Source organism: Oncorhynchus keta, chromosome 18, assembly GCF_023373465.1.
Source record: "Oncorhynchus keta strain PuntledgeMale-10-30-2019 chromosome 18, Oket_V2, whole genome shotgun sequence".
NCBI classification, from domain to species: Eukaryota; Metazoa; Chordata; class Actinopteri; order Salmoniformes; family Salmonidae; genus Oncorhynchus; species Oncorhynchus keta.
The window spans coordinates 43899258-43912263 of record NC_068438.1 but is presented as its reverse complement, the minus strand read 5'-3'; the positions used below and the strand labels follow the sequence as shown (position 1 = coordinate 43912263).

The following is a 13006-nucleotide window of genomic DNA, read 5'->3' as shown; positions in this document are numbered from 1 at the left end:
GTACATTACACTGTAGTCCTTCAATATTATGTCTATGCTCCTCAGTGAACAAAAAATAAATTGATATGGTGCTGTGAAGTACATGTAATACAGTTTCGATGTTACTGTGTACAGTATGTAAAAAAGAACCTAACCAATGACATCATATGCATTTTCTATAGAACTGCCAGACTGTTCTGTGGGGGCACGTGCCTTGCCTGTAGCTTGTAGTTTGACTGAATGTGTCTCCCCCACCCCCAACCCCATCCTTGTGTGAAAATAATATATAATAATATAATAATATATGAAAATAATATGAAAATGAAGACATTGTAGTCCTGTGTTTTGAGTTACACCATATTCACGGTACAGTGTATGCATTTTCTGTCACAGAGAGTCTCAACTTTGATGCAGCTGCACAGCCTCATAAGTTAATTTTCATTGATGAAGCTGGATTCAATTTAGCTAAAATCAGGAGTTGGGGCCGAAATGTTATAGGACAAAGAACCATTGTGAATGTCCCTGGGCAGCGCGGGGGAAATATCACCTTTTGTGCCGCCATTAGTCTGCAAGGAGTACTCCATCACCATGGTCCCTACAATACTGCACACATTATCATATTTCTGGATGCACTACATAATGCAGCTGTACAGGACGGACCAGAGCAGCCCTGGTTTGTTGTCATCTGGGATAATGTTAGTTCCCACCGAGCTGCTCTGTTCAGGGACTGGTTCACCAACCACAGTAACTTCAAAGTTGTATACTTGCCCCCTTACTCACCATTTCTCAATCCGATTGAGGAATTATTTTCGGCTTGGCGTTGGAAAGTGTATGACCGCCAATCACATGCCCGCCTGCCTCTATTGCAAGCAATGGAAGAGGCTTGCAGAGATATTGAGGTGGGGTCATTCCAGGGTTGGATACGGTACGCAATGCAATATTTTCCCCGTTGCCTAGCCAGGGATGACATTGCTTGTGATGTGGATGAGGTGATGTGCCAGACCCTAATAGAAGACGGGATCCATAAACCATATTTTTTATTTACCGTTGCACTGTACTTTTACTGTAATTATTTTGTTTACATACAGTAACATTTTGTATTGAGTACTGTAATTCTACTTTTCTTTGTGTTTTAGGTTGTTGTAAAAACCTGCAATGGCAAAACAAATAAGCTGTATATATTTTTTTCTGACGCCTTTCTATTTTTGTGTTAATTGAAATGTGAGTAGATGTACTGTACTGGAACAATCCTTCACAGAAGCTTGTATGAAAAAATGTAAAAGGTATACAAAGTACTAAAGACAGACAGTGTTTTGTATAAAGTACATCGGTGTGTTGCTGCTTTGAAAGAGTAATTCAAATGGTGTATGTGTGTATCATTTTGTTGCAAAAAATGCCATTTTGAAAAAGGATTGTTAGGTTTTGATTGCAGAGTTTCATTTTGACATAGAAGTGAGATGTTTATCTACAAGTGTTGTGTGCAGAGTTTTGACTAGAGGTCGAGCGATTAATCAGAATGGCCGATTAATTAGGTCCGATTTCAAGTTTTCATAACAATCGGAAATCTGTATTTTTGGACACCGATTTGGCCAATTATATTATATTATAATTATTTTTTTTACACCATTATTTAATCTTTATTTAATTAGGCAAGTCAGTTAAGAACACGTTCTTATTTTCAATGATGGTCTAGGAACGGTGGGTTAACTGCCTTGCTCAGGGGCAGAACGACAGATTTTTACCTTGTCAGCTCGGGGATTCAATCTTGCAACCTTACAGTTAACTAGTCCAACGCTCTAACCACCTGCCTCACGAGGAGTCTGCCTGTTACGTGAATGCAGTAAGCCAAGGTAAGTTGCTAGCTAGCATTAAACTTATCTTATAAAAACAATCAATCAATCATAATCACTAGTTAACTACACATGGTTGATGATATTACTAGTTTATCTAGCGTGTCCTGCGTTGCATATAATTGATGTGGTGCGTATTCGCGAAAAAGGACTGTCGTTGCTTCAATGTGTACCGAACCATAAACATCAATGCCTTTCTTAAAATCAATACACAGAAGTATATATTTTTAAACGTGCATATTTAGCTAAAATAAATCCAGGTTAGCAGGCAATATTAACCAGGTGAAATTGTGTCACTTCTCTTGCGTTCATTGCACGCAGACTCAGGGTATATGCAACAGTTTGGGCCGCCTAATTTGCCAGAATTTTTACGTAATTATGACGTAAATTTGAAGGTTGTGCAATGTAACAGGAGTATTTAGATTTATGGATGCCACCCGTTCCGTATTTCACTGAAAGAATAAACGTCTTGTTTTCGAGATGATCGTTTCTGGATTCGACCATATTAATGACCTAAGGCTCGTATTGCTGTGTGTTATTATGATATAATTAAGTCTATGATTTGATAGAGCAGTCTGACTGAGCGATGGTAGGCACCAGCAGGCTTGTAAGCATTCATTCAAACAGCACTTTAGTGCGTTTTGCCAGCAGCTCTTCGCAATGCTTCAAGCATTGAGCTGTTTATGACTTCAAGCCTATCAACTCCCGAGATTAGCCTGGTGTAACCGATGTGAAATGGCTAGCTAGTTAGCGGGGAGCGCGCTAAGCCTGGTGTAACCGATGTGAAATGGCTAGCTAGTTAGCGGGGAGCGCGCTAAAAGCGTTTCAAACGTCACTCGCTCTGAGACTTGGAGTGGTTGTTCCACTTGCTCTGCATGGGTAATGCTGCTTCGAGGGTGGCTGTTGTCGATGTGTTCCTGGTTCGAGCCCAGGTAGGAGCGAGGAGAGGGACGGAAGCTATACTGTTACACTGGCAATACTAAAGTGCCTATAAGAACATCCAATAGTCAAAGATATATGAAATACAAATGGTATAGAGAGAAATAGTCCTATAATTCCTATAATAACTACAACCTAAAACGTTAGCTTTCTTACATGGCACATATTGCACTTTTACTTTCTTCTCCAACACTTTGTTTTTGCATTATTTAAACCAAATTTAATATGTTTCATTATTTATTTGAGGCTAAATGTATTTTATTGATGTATTATATTAAGTTAAAATAAATGTTCATTCAGTATTGTTGTAATTGCCATTATTACAAATAAATTGAAAAAAAAATCGTCCGATTAATCGGTATCGGGTTTTTTTGGTACTCCAATAATCGGGTATCGGTATCGGTGTTGAAAAATCGTAATTGGTCGACGTCTAGTTTTGACACAATAAGCCAAATTCTGCAACAATTGTGTAAAGCACTTGTTGTAAGTGATTGTGTGAGTCTCATTAATTACTAAAGACAAAGTCACTGAGAATAGATCTCCTGGGGGCTATCCTGACAATAGCAGCATGAATGAATAGAAGAAAAGCTATTTTTAAAAACGCTGCAGAACTGCACCAGTAGACAACCATGGGAGTGTTTGTGTGTTTGTGTGTGTGTACGTACTTAGGGATGCTTCTGCAGTCTCTATTATTTATGTCCTGCAGTTACACAGCTGTGGAGCAGCAAGAGGGAGAAATTACAAGAAATTATCGGTCAGGACAGGGGATGGGTATACTGAGGGAGTATAACACACAAACACACACACACAGGTGACACATACAAGCAACACATCACTTTTAGAGGACAGCATCTTCAGCCACAGAGAAAGACAGAGAGTGACTGAGAGAAAGAGAGACAGACAGACAGAGACAGAGTGACAGAGAGAGGGTGACAGAGAGTGACAGAGAGAGTGACAGAGCAAGAAAGAGAGTGACACAGAGAGAGGGAGAGAGAGAGAGAGAGAGAGAGAGAGAGAGCACTTGTGGTGAGTAAGCACAGCCCAGCTACAGCAACAGAGCACGTCAATGCAAATGTATCACAAATCGAATCAGACACTTCATGAGAGCCCATGACCGCATGTTGCGCAACATTTCTATAGGCTGCGCAATTATGTGAGAAAACAGAGTGATGGCCTCTACTAAAAAGAGAAGGATCCCATCAGCTTTCTATAGGCTAGGTCTACTATATTTATTTCTCAACTTTACTAATATTAAGCAAATTGCTTCTCTTTACAACAGGAATATAGTGTACCTGGCTGGCATGAAAATGAACTATAGGAAAAGAGTCCTTCATAGATGTTGAAACAGCAACGCTGAAACAGCAACCCTGTTTCTCAAGACAGGTGCATGATAATAGTCCATTCTAAATCCAAACAAATTTCACACATATATTATTTTGTATATGTAAAGACAAGACTAAATCAATAATAGTCTGATGGGTGACAATATTAGCCTATCACATTTGAATGATGCCCAGCTTAAGGCAAGAAACTGCTGTCGTGACGTGATCATTAATGCGATGATGGTTATCTTATCAAATCAATTAACTATGTTTAATTGATTACGTGATTATATTAATAATGTAACAATTAACTCAGTAACTTGGGACACCGCAGGAAAACATATTTAACGAGTTACTATCTCCCGAATTGAACTCTTATAAGATATATTCATATGTATAGATAACAGTCACTTACTAATGTATTTTTACCTCATATCAGTCTCATTCTGAACGTCATAATATTCTATAAATCTGCACGAACCCTAGTCTACATGATGACTCAGTTTACACAAATTGGCTTAATTATTTATTTACGAGCTAATGAAATAAATCACACAGAAATACATAAACAGCCACATTATAGGTTGAAATGATTACTAACATAATGCAATGAAAAGTCCCTAGTGGACTAACTCGATATGACCGCTGGTTACACAATGAAAGGGGTGGGGAATGAAACAGAGGGAGAAGGAGAGACAAAAGAATTAAACTATCATACATACAGTTGAATAATACGCTCATCGTAAATATGGATATTTAGCACCCAAACAAACGCTCATTCAGATTTAGAAATGCAATGTACATATTTACACTTGTATGTCTTTGTCGTCTCCCTCTGTTAAAATTGCCCAATCCGTCTGTGTCACACCCTGATCTGTTTCACCTGTCTTTGTGCTTGTCTCCACCCCCCTCCAGGTGTCGCCCATCTTCCCCATTATCCCCTGGGTATTTATACCTGTGTTCTCTGTTTTTCTGTTGCCAGTTTGTTTTGTTAGTGAAACCTACCATTGTTTGTTCCCCTGCTCCTGTCTGTTTCTTGCTCCTGTCTCCTAGTCCTTCCCGGTTTTGACCCTTCTGCCTGCCCTGACCCTGAGACTGCCTGCCGTTCTGGACCATTTGCACCTTCTCTGGATTACTGACCCCTGCCTGCCTTAAACCTGTCGTTTGCCTACCCCTATATTAGAAATACACTTTTGTTTCTTCGACACTGTCTGCATCTGGGTTATACCTGAAATGTGATAGTCTGTGACGAATAGTTAGACAGAAAGTCTTTGGTTGTGTAAGTCTCTGGTTGTCCACCAGATGTCACCATGTCCTTAGTAGTTGTAGTAGTAGCTTTCTTTGTTCTGTAGCTTTCTTTGTTTTGTTAGACTGGATACAATGGTCGCACTTCATCTTCTCACAAATGAGTGATGCACCGATATGACATTTTTGGCCGATACCGATATCCAATATTTTCCATGCCAAAACAAACCCGATACCGATAACCAATATTAAAAATTTTAGCTGCCTTTTAAGCATTCTAGTACAGTTAAATAGTTAACACACACACACATGGACGCAGCGGTCTAAGGCACTGCATCTCAGTGCAAGACGAGTAGCAACAGTAACTGGTTCGAATTCAGGCTGTATCACGTCCGGCCGTGATTGGGAGTCCCATAGGGTGGCACACAAGAGGCTCAGCGTCGTCCGGGTTTGGCCGGGGTAGGCCATCATTGTAAATAAGAATTTGTTCTTAACCTTTTTGGGATAGGGGACAGCATTTTCACTTTTGGATGAATAGCGTGCCAGGAGGGAACTGCCTCCTACTCTGTCCCAGATGCTAATATATGCAATATATGCATATTATTACTAGTATTGGATAGAAAACACATTGATTCCATACTTAGGTTGGCATGTTTCTACGGGCTGTAACGGAACTTTTTGAACTTTTCGTCCGACGTTCGGCGGGACCCGAACGCACTTTTGGATTTGTTTACCAAACCGCCCTAACAAAAGAAAATATTTGGACATAACTGATGGACATTATCAAACAAATCAAAACATTTATGGTGGAACTGGGATTCCTGTGAGTGCATTCTGATGAAGATCATCAAAGGTAAGTGAATATTTAGAATGCTATTTCTGAGTAATGTTGACTACCCAATATGGCGGGTATCTTTTTGGCTGCTTTGTTGTCTAAAGGCTGTACTCAGATTATTGCATGGTTTGCTTTCTCCGTAAAGTTTTTGTGAAATCTGACACAGCGGTTGCATTAAGGAGAAATTTATCTAAAGTTCCATGTATAATAGTCATATCTTTATCAATGTTTATTATAAGTATTTCTACTGAACGTATAACTACTGAACGTAACGCGTCAATGTAAACTAAGATTTTTTTTATATAAATATGAACTTTATCAAACAAAACATACATGTATTGTGTAACACGAAGTCCTATGAGTGTCATCTGATGAAGATCATCAAAGGTTAGTGATTCATTCTATCTCTATTTCTGCTTTTTGCGACTCCTCTCTTTGGCTGGAAAAAATGGCTATGTTTTTCTGTGGCTTGGTGGTGACCTAACATAATCGTTTGTGGTGCTTTCACTGTAAATCATTTTTGAAATCAGAAACAGTGGCTGGATTAACGAGAATGTTATCTTTAAAATGATGTAACATACTTGTATGCTTGAGGAATTTTAATTGTGAGATTTTTGTTGTTTTGAATTTGGCGCCCTGCATTTTCACTGGCTGTTGCAGGGGGGTTCCGCTAGCTAGAACCCCAGTCCTAGACAGGTTATGGCTGTGATCCCCGTACAAGGATCAACATCAGGGGAAATTTCAGAGTGACAACTAAAAATACAACGTTGTAACATTAAACATTCTTGAAAATGCAAGTGTCTTACATCCTTCAAAAGATTAGGATCTTGGTAATCAAACTATGTTTTCCGATTTAAAATAGCCATTACAGAGAACAAATACCATGCTTTTGTTTGAGAAGAGCAATCAACAACAAAAACATTTTCTGCCATGACAGTTTTTACACATTCACATCTGAAGGTAAAATTATGACATTCTGATATCTTGCTCTTATTTCTCTTCCTGAGGGTCCCAGTGATCAAATGAAGTTCTGTTGTCTTTGATAAAATACATTTTTATACCCTAAGTCGAAACATTTTGTAACCCGTTTGTGCCATGAATTCCATCTCTATCAATTTTTTACGGAGCATTCAACGTAATTACACATGGTAAACAATTGTTTATCTAGTCATGGTTGGTTTCAGTGCATTCCTCTGGATGTTTGCAACACAGCCAAATGTCATTGTTTTTTTTGCGGGGAGTATTGACCGAAGTGGACTGGTTTGAAGACAACGAGCAATGACTACCTTGCGCACCAATAATTTTAGCGAAGCTTTGTTGATTGACTGTATTTCTGCCGAATGACCACTGATCTTCTTTAAATTTAGCTGGGTTGATAGCCAATGAACTGAGGTAAACGCCAGTATGTAATGGTTTTGGGTTGGACCACCATTCCTTGTTTGTAAATGCACGCATAAGGAACTCCATTCTCGCCTTGACTATCAGAGGAGTGGCTGTGACGCTTGTTACGCGCAGCAGTATTTCGGAAAGTTCTACTTTCAACGATTTCATTGAAGATATCATGGCGGATAAATAAGGAAAAGCGAAGTCGAAGTCTAAAGTGAAAGTGAAAAAGTGAAAGTGAGACAGATTTTTGGTTTGAGGAATCTTTGAGTGTTATGATTCAAACAGGAACTGAGGAGCTGTTTCTGCAAGGACAGGACGTACTTCTGGACGGGTAAGTGCTAATGCCGTTTTATGAAATATAAATATATATATTTTTATTTTATTTTTTGCACAAAATATATATATATATAGTTTGCAATTTGCAATGAAATGTGTGGTTTGTTTGTGTGTGTGTGTTTTGGTTTGTGTGTGGTGTGTGGTTTGTTTGTATATATATATATATATATATATATATATATATATATATATATATATATATATATATGAAATAGCCATTGGGTGCTGTTCAGGGGAGGGCAGGCCCACAACAATGGCCGGAGTTGAATGGAACAGCACTTCACCTTAGTGACTGTTCCCTCTGCTCTATACAATATATACAGTGGGGCAAAAAAGTATTTAGTCAGCCACCAATTGTGCAAGTTCTCCCACTTAAAAAGATGAGAGATTCCTGCACTTTTCATCATAGGTACACTTCAACTATGACAGACAAAATGAAAAAAAAATCCAGAAAATCACATTGTAGGATTTTTTATTAATTTATTTGCAAATTATGGTGGAAAATCGTTTTTTCAAATCATATGAGCAAAAATATTTCGCTTTATTTTATTTGAACCCTAAATGGTTCGCAAGTAGATTACTAAGAAAAGCTCATCCATTGTCTAAAAATTGCCTTTTTTTATATTGGCCATAGATATAAGTAAAAAAGAAAAAAAGTCAAAATAAAACATTATAAAAAGTACATTTGAATGACACTAAGTGGCAGTGTTTTTACAACTAATGCCGGTTTGCCTGAGGCTGATGCCGTGCAGGTGTTTGTACACATGCATATACACACACCCTCATTCAAATAAACACATACAAGAACACACACACACATGTAATACTGCCATGCACACAAACATATACAGTTGGCATTGCTGTTATGATTTTAGTTGTCCTTGATGTCCTTTGTTTTAAATGTATTATTTTGTTTTATATTTTTAAATTTGTTTTGCATTGTTTTTTGCTGTTTTTTTCTGTCTTTTCCTTTTTTCTCTTTAGTTCATTCTCTTGGTTGTTGGTGCATTGGGGGGGTTCTTGGGGGGGAATGGAATTCATTGTATTTTTTATTTCTTTTTCTTCCTGGCGGAGACTGTGGGAAGGGTCTCGAATGGTTGAGGGACAGCTAATTGGAATCTGTTGAATGACTGGTATGATGTGTTATTGAGCGGCTTCACTGTATTCAATAAATAATAATACAAAATTTAAAAATAGTTTCATATTTAATCATATAAGTTTTACAACATTTAGAAGAGCCTTTGAATGCATACACTTTCAGAGATACAGTTATTTAGTTATACCCTCCTTAATGATATCACAAAACAACAAGTGATTTGACATGATTATTGTTTGGAGCCCCACCAACCATTTCCCACATGCTTTATAAATAAATATTGTTTCATTATCCAGTTTTGGATGTTTGGAGTTTTGGCAGGCAGATTCTCTCTCTACATACAAAGGACTTTTGAGTTCTCCATACTGCTGTGTATGAGAATGAAAGTTTACAACCGATCGTTAAAGTCCTAGATACGGACCCATTTTCCCCCCTTCCTCTTTGGTGGGAGAGAGAGGGGGGCGGGGGGCTCTCTTTGATCCTCACCCTCACCTCACATAGGCCTATATGTTTTGATAAGGTTTGTATCACAACTAAAGTGGCCAAATAATTTCTTAAAATTAAGCACATTAATCCGCTTTACATCGGGTGTAGATGTCACAGTCGTGTGTATAGGTGGCAGGAGAATCCAAACTTGGTGGAATGGAGTAGTTTAATAACTTAAAACACATAACTCCAAAACCATGAAATACAATGAGACAAAGTGGGTACAAGGACCCGTCCCACACCAAATACAAAACATGAATACTGAACATAAAACAATCTCTGACAAAGACATGAGAGAAAACAGAGGGTTAAATACACAACAGGTAATGAATGGGATTGAAACCAGGTGTGTAGGAAGACAAGACAAAACCATTGGAAAATAAAAAAATGGATCAATGATGGCTAGAAGACCGGTGACGTCGACTGCCGAGCACCGCCCGAACAAGGAGAGGCTTCGGCAGAAGCCATGACAGTAGAGCTTAACTGGCATACATAAAGCAGCGCGTTAGTTTCAAGTTTGGGGAAGATAATTTTCACCATAAAAATGCACCTTTATATTAAAAGCATTTTATGCATAATCGCATTTGCGGTCACTTCTGAGAATGATGTTTTCCTGCTAATGGAATATTCATGCTTATAGCCTACTGCCGTGTGTGGATTGCTGCGCTTATAATGTTAAGAAATAGCCTAATAGTTTATCAACATTTTAAGCTAAACGCTCTGATCTATTGCGTCAGGCTCATTGCTTAAATCAGTTTTTTTATGCTCGTGGTTGTATTATTTTGGGATCTATCGCATCCCACAACTGTCCCAGACTATGTTTAGAATATTTATTTCTAGCACAGAATAGAATAGATCAACTTTTGTATTATGGGGGATAGTAGATTGATATAGGCTAGTGCTTTTGTTGTTCGTTAGACATACACATCTTGTTGGCTGACGAAAAGTAAATGACAGTTCTTCCAATATCTTCAATATGCGCCACGAAGTTGCGTCCCCGATGTGTCAGTCTTCACTTGTAGCCTGTGAGAAAGACCCAATCACATGACGGAGAGCCATGTGAGTCAGAGGTGCTTCGGCAAGCAGCCGGGAGAAGGGAATTATAATTAGTACATTTAGCCCAAGGGCAAAACGACCACTGCCCGCAAAATGCATGGATATTTTTAGAGGGCATTACGGCCACACAATGGGGATGCAGCTGGGAAATTCGAGGCATTATCAAGTGCTTGTCAAGTGCTTGTCAAGTGCTTGTCAAATTGTTAATGAGAGATTAGTGAACTGTGTACAGCCTGCGCAAAAAAACACAGTAGAGCTCATGCCTTTCATGCAACTTTTTTCAAAACATCATTCGAGTCCCATCATGCAGCCTTAAAATGTACTAAAATCAAAACATGTACATTTGCCCAACATTTGTATCACAACTAAAGTTACATAAAAAACTCTAAATTAAACATATAGTTGTACCTGTTTCTTTGGTAACCGCTAAACACACAATAGCCACGTGCGCACTCCCTCAAATCATTTGGAGAAATATCCTTTGATTGTATTCTTCATACTATATAATAATGCCACGGAATTCTAAGCAAATCTCGTTTGAAGATGCTCCCCCAAACCCCATTTATCCACCTCAGTCACAACAGAGACAACTGAGGGGTCCCAGAATCCCTAACATACACACACAGAGATAAAACAACATACCACATTCACAAGCCACCATGTCTCTCACACATACTATTTGATACCAGCAGCCCATTTCATCATAAGTCAAGCAGGCAGTGAGGGTTACATCATCTGTCCCTTGAATTGAATTGAATTGAATTGAGAGAGAGAGAGAGAGATAGAGAGATAGAGAGATAGAGAGAGGGGGGGGGGAGAGAAAGAGAGAGACGAAAAGAGAAAGAGAGAGCGAGAGCGAGAGAAAGAGAGAGTGTGACAGAGAGAAATAACGATAGAGAGAGAGAGAGAGAGAGAGAGAGATCTGGTGTTTTGGGGGTGGTAGAGCAACTGCCTATATATCCACACAAAAACACACACAAACACACACATGAATTATTTAAGCCTCTGGATTTGACAGTTGGCTGTTATAGTCCAGGCTGCAGCTTAGCCTAAAAGCAGAAGTATGTATGGTAAACCTAGACAGTTTTGAGCACTGCTGGTGCTCTAATGTAGAGTGCACTCTGCAATGTGTCCCTCTCCACTCCACTGCTCAGAACTCCATGACCTTGAGGAGCAGAGACTGGAATGTGAGCCAGCCACTCAGGAGGGGATGCAGAAACTCTGTGACAGCGAAAGAGGGGGGGGGTGCAAATATACCACCCATGGAAACGCAAGCATCATTCCGCATTAAAAATATATATTTTTAAAACACTTAAAACATTATATATATATACAATAGAAATTGTAGGTCATACCAATTACACCATTATATCGACGTTCTCTCAAATGGCCTAGTATACAAATGCGCCGTTTAATTACAAAACAAACCCGGTGCCTCTGTCTGGATGTACTTGTTTCCCTCCATATGGACCAGCATGTTTCGTTACAGGAGTTTTGTTACATTATCATTCAACAATTCCACATTTATAGACCTTTATGTATGATTTCTTGACCTCTATAATATCCATTTGATGACACACACTCGGTGTCCTTAAACTTTTCCGACATAGCAAGAGATGTGTCACACATTTCCATGGTATGCTATCGTGTTTAACCGGGCATTACTAAACAACAACAACGGCACAAATCCCGGTAATAACATTTTAAATCGCTCACCCTTTATTCTGTAGGAGTCAGTCAGTTTTGTGGGGGAAAGAAAGAAGCCTTTTAAAATCCGTTAAAAACCGACTAAACGTATAGACTTCACGCGCGGTCCCAAGAGACGGTTTCTCCTCACGACAGTCCTCGTGCGCTGTGAAAAGCGCGCCATCCGGTGGTAAAGATAAGCGCTCGGGGCAACAAGTGGATTTGTTCATCCATTCCCAGGGAATTTGGACAATTTGTACCAGATTATATTATATGCTAAAACTAGTTTATGAACGGTTTATAAATCCATTACACGTTAGACATTATCAGTGACTAAAAGTGCACTTGCCTACAGGCCTTTAGACTATGTTAGCTAAATGATTCCGGCAACTGTGGGCTCCATACTTTGTGTTATTTTCTGGGCCAGGTATAACTGGCATACATACTGCATTGCCATCAGATTTAAAATGTCAGGCACAGATCTGGCCCACACACTGTAAACCATCAAATTAGAATGGTGTGACCCCGCTCTGACCCACACATTATGGAATGATTAATTGTTGAAGGTATGGCCCAGATCTTAAACAAATGATTGTAAAACAGAAAGATGCGCCCCAGGTCTGGCCCACATACTGCACAAAGGTATGGCTGACTTCCCGCCTAGGTCCCCAGTCCAAATATGGACAAGATGCAGGCTACATTGAGCCAGCTAAACCAGCATTAAACCAGCATTAAACCAGCTAATCCAGCATTAAAACAACTCTACTCACCAAATTGTTTTCAGATACTC

General features: G+C 39.1%; 1 protein-coding gene across 1 annotated transcript in view; it reads right to left on the bottom strand.

Moving 5' to 3' along the window:
• LOC118394464 (ventricular zone-expressed PH domain-containing protein-like) overlaps positions 1 to 12651 on the bottom strand; it is a 172276-nt gene extending 159625 nt beyond the window's left edge. The window contains exon 1 of the mRNA XM_052468455.1: positions 12247 to 12651. The gene's annotated coding sequence lies outside the window, so the exon portion shown is untranslated. The remainder of the gene's footprint in view (positions 1 to 12246) is intronic.
• Between the last annotated feature and the right edge of the window lie 355 nt (positions 12652 to 13006).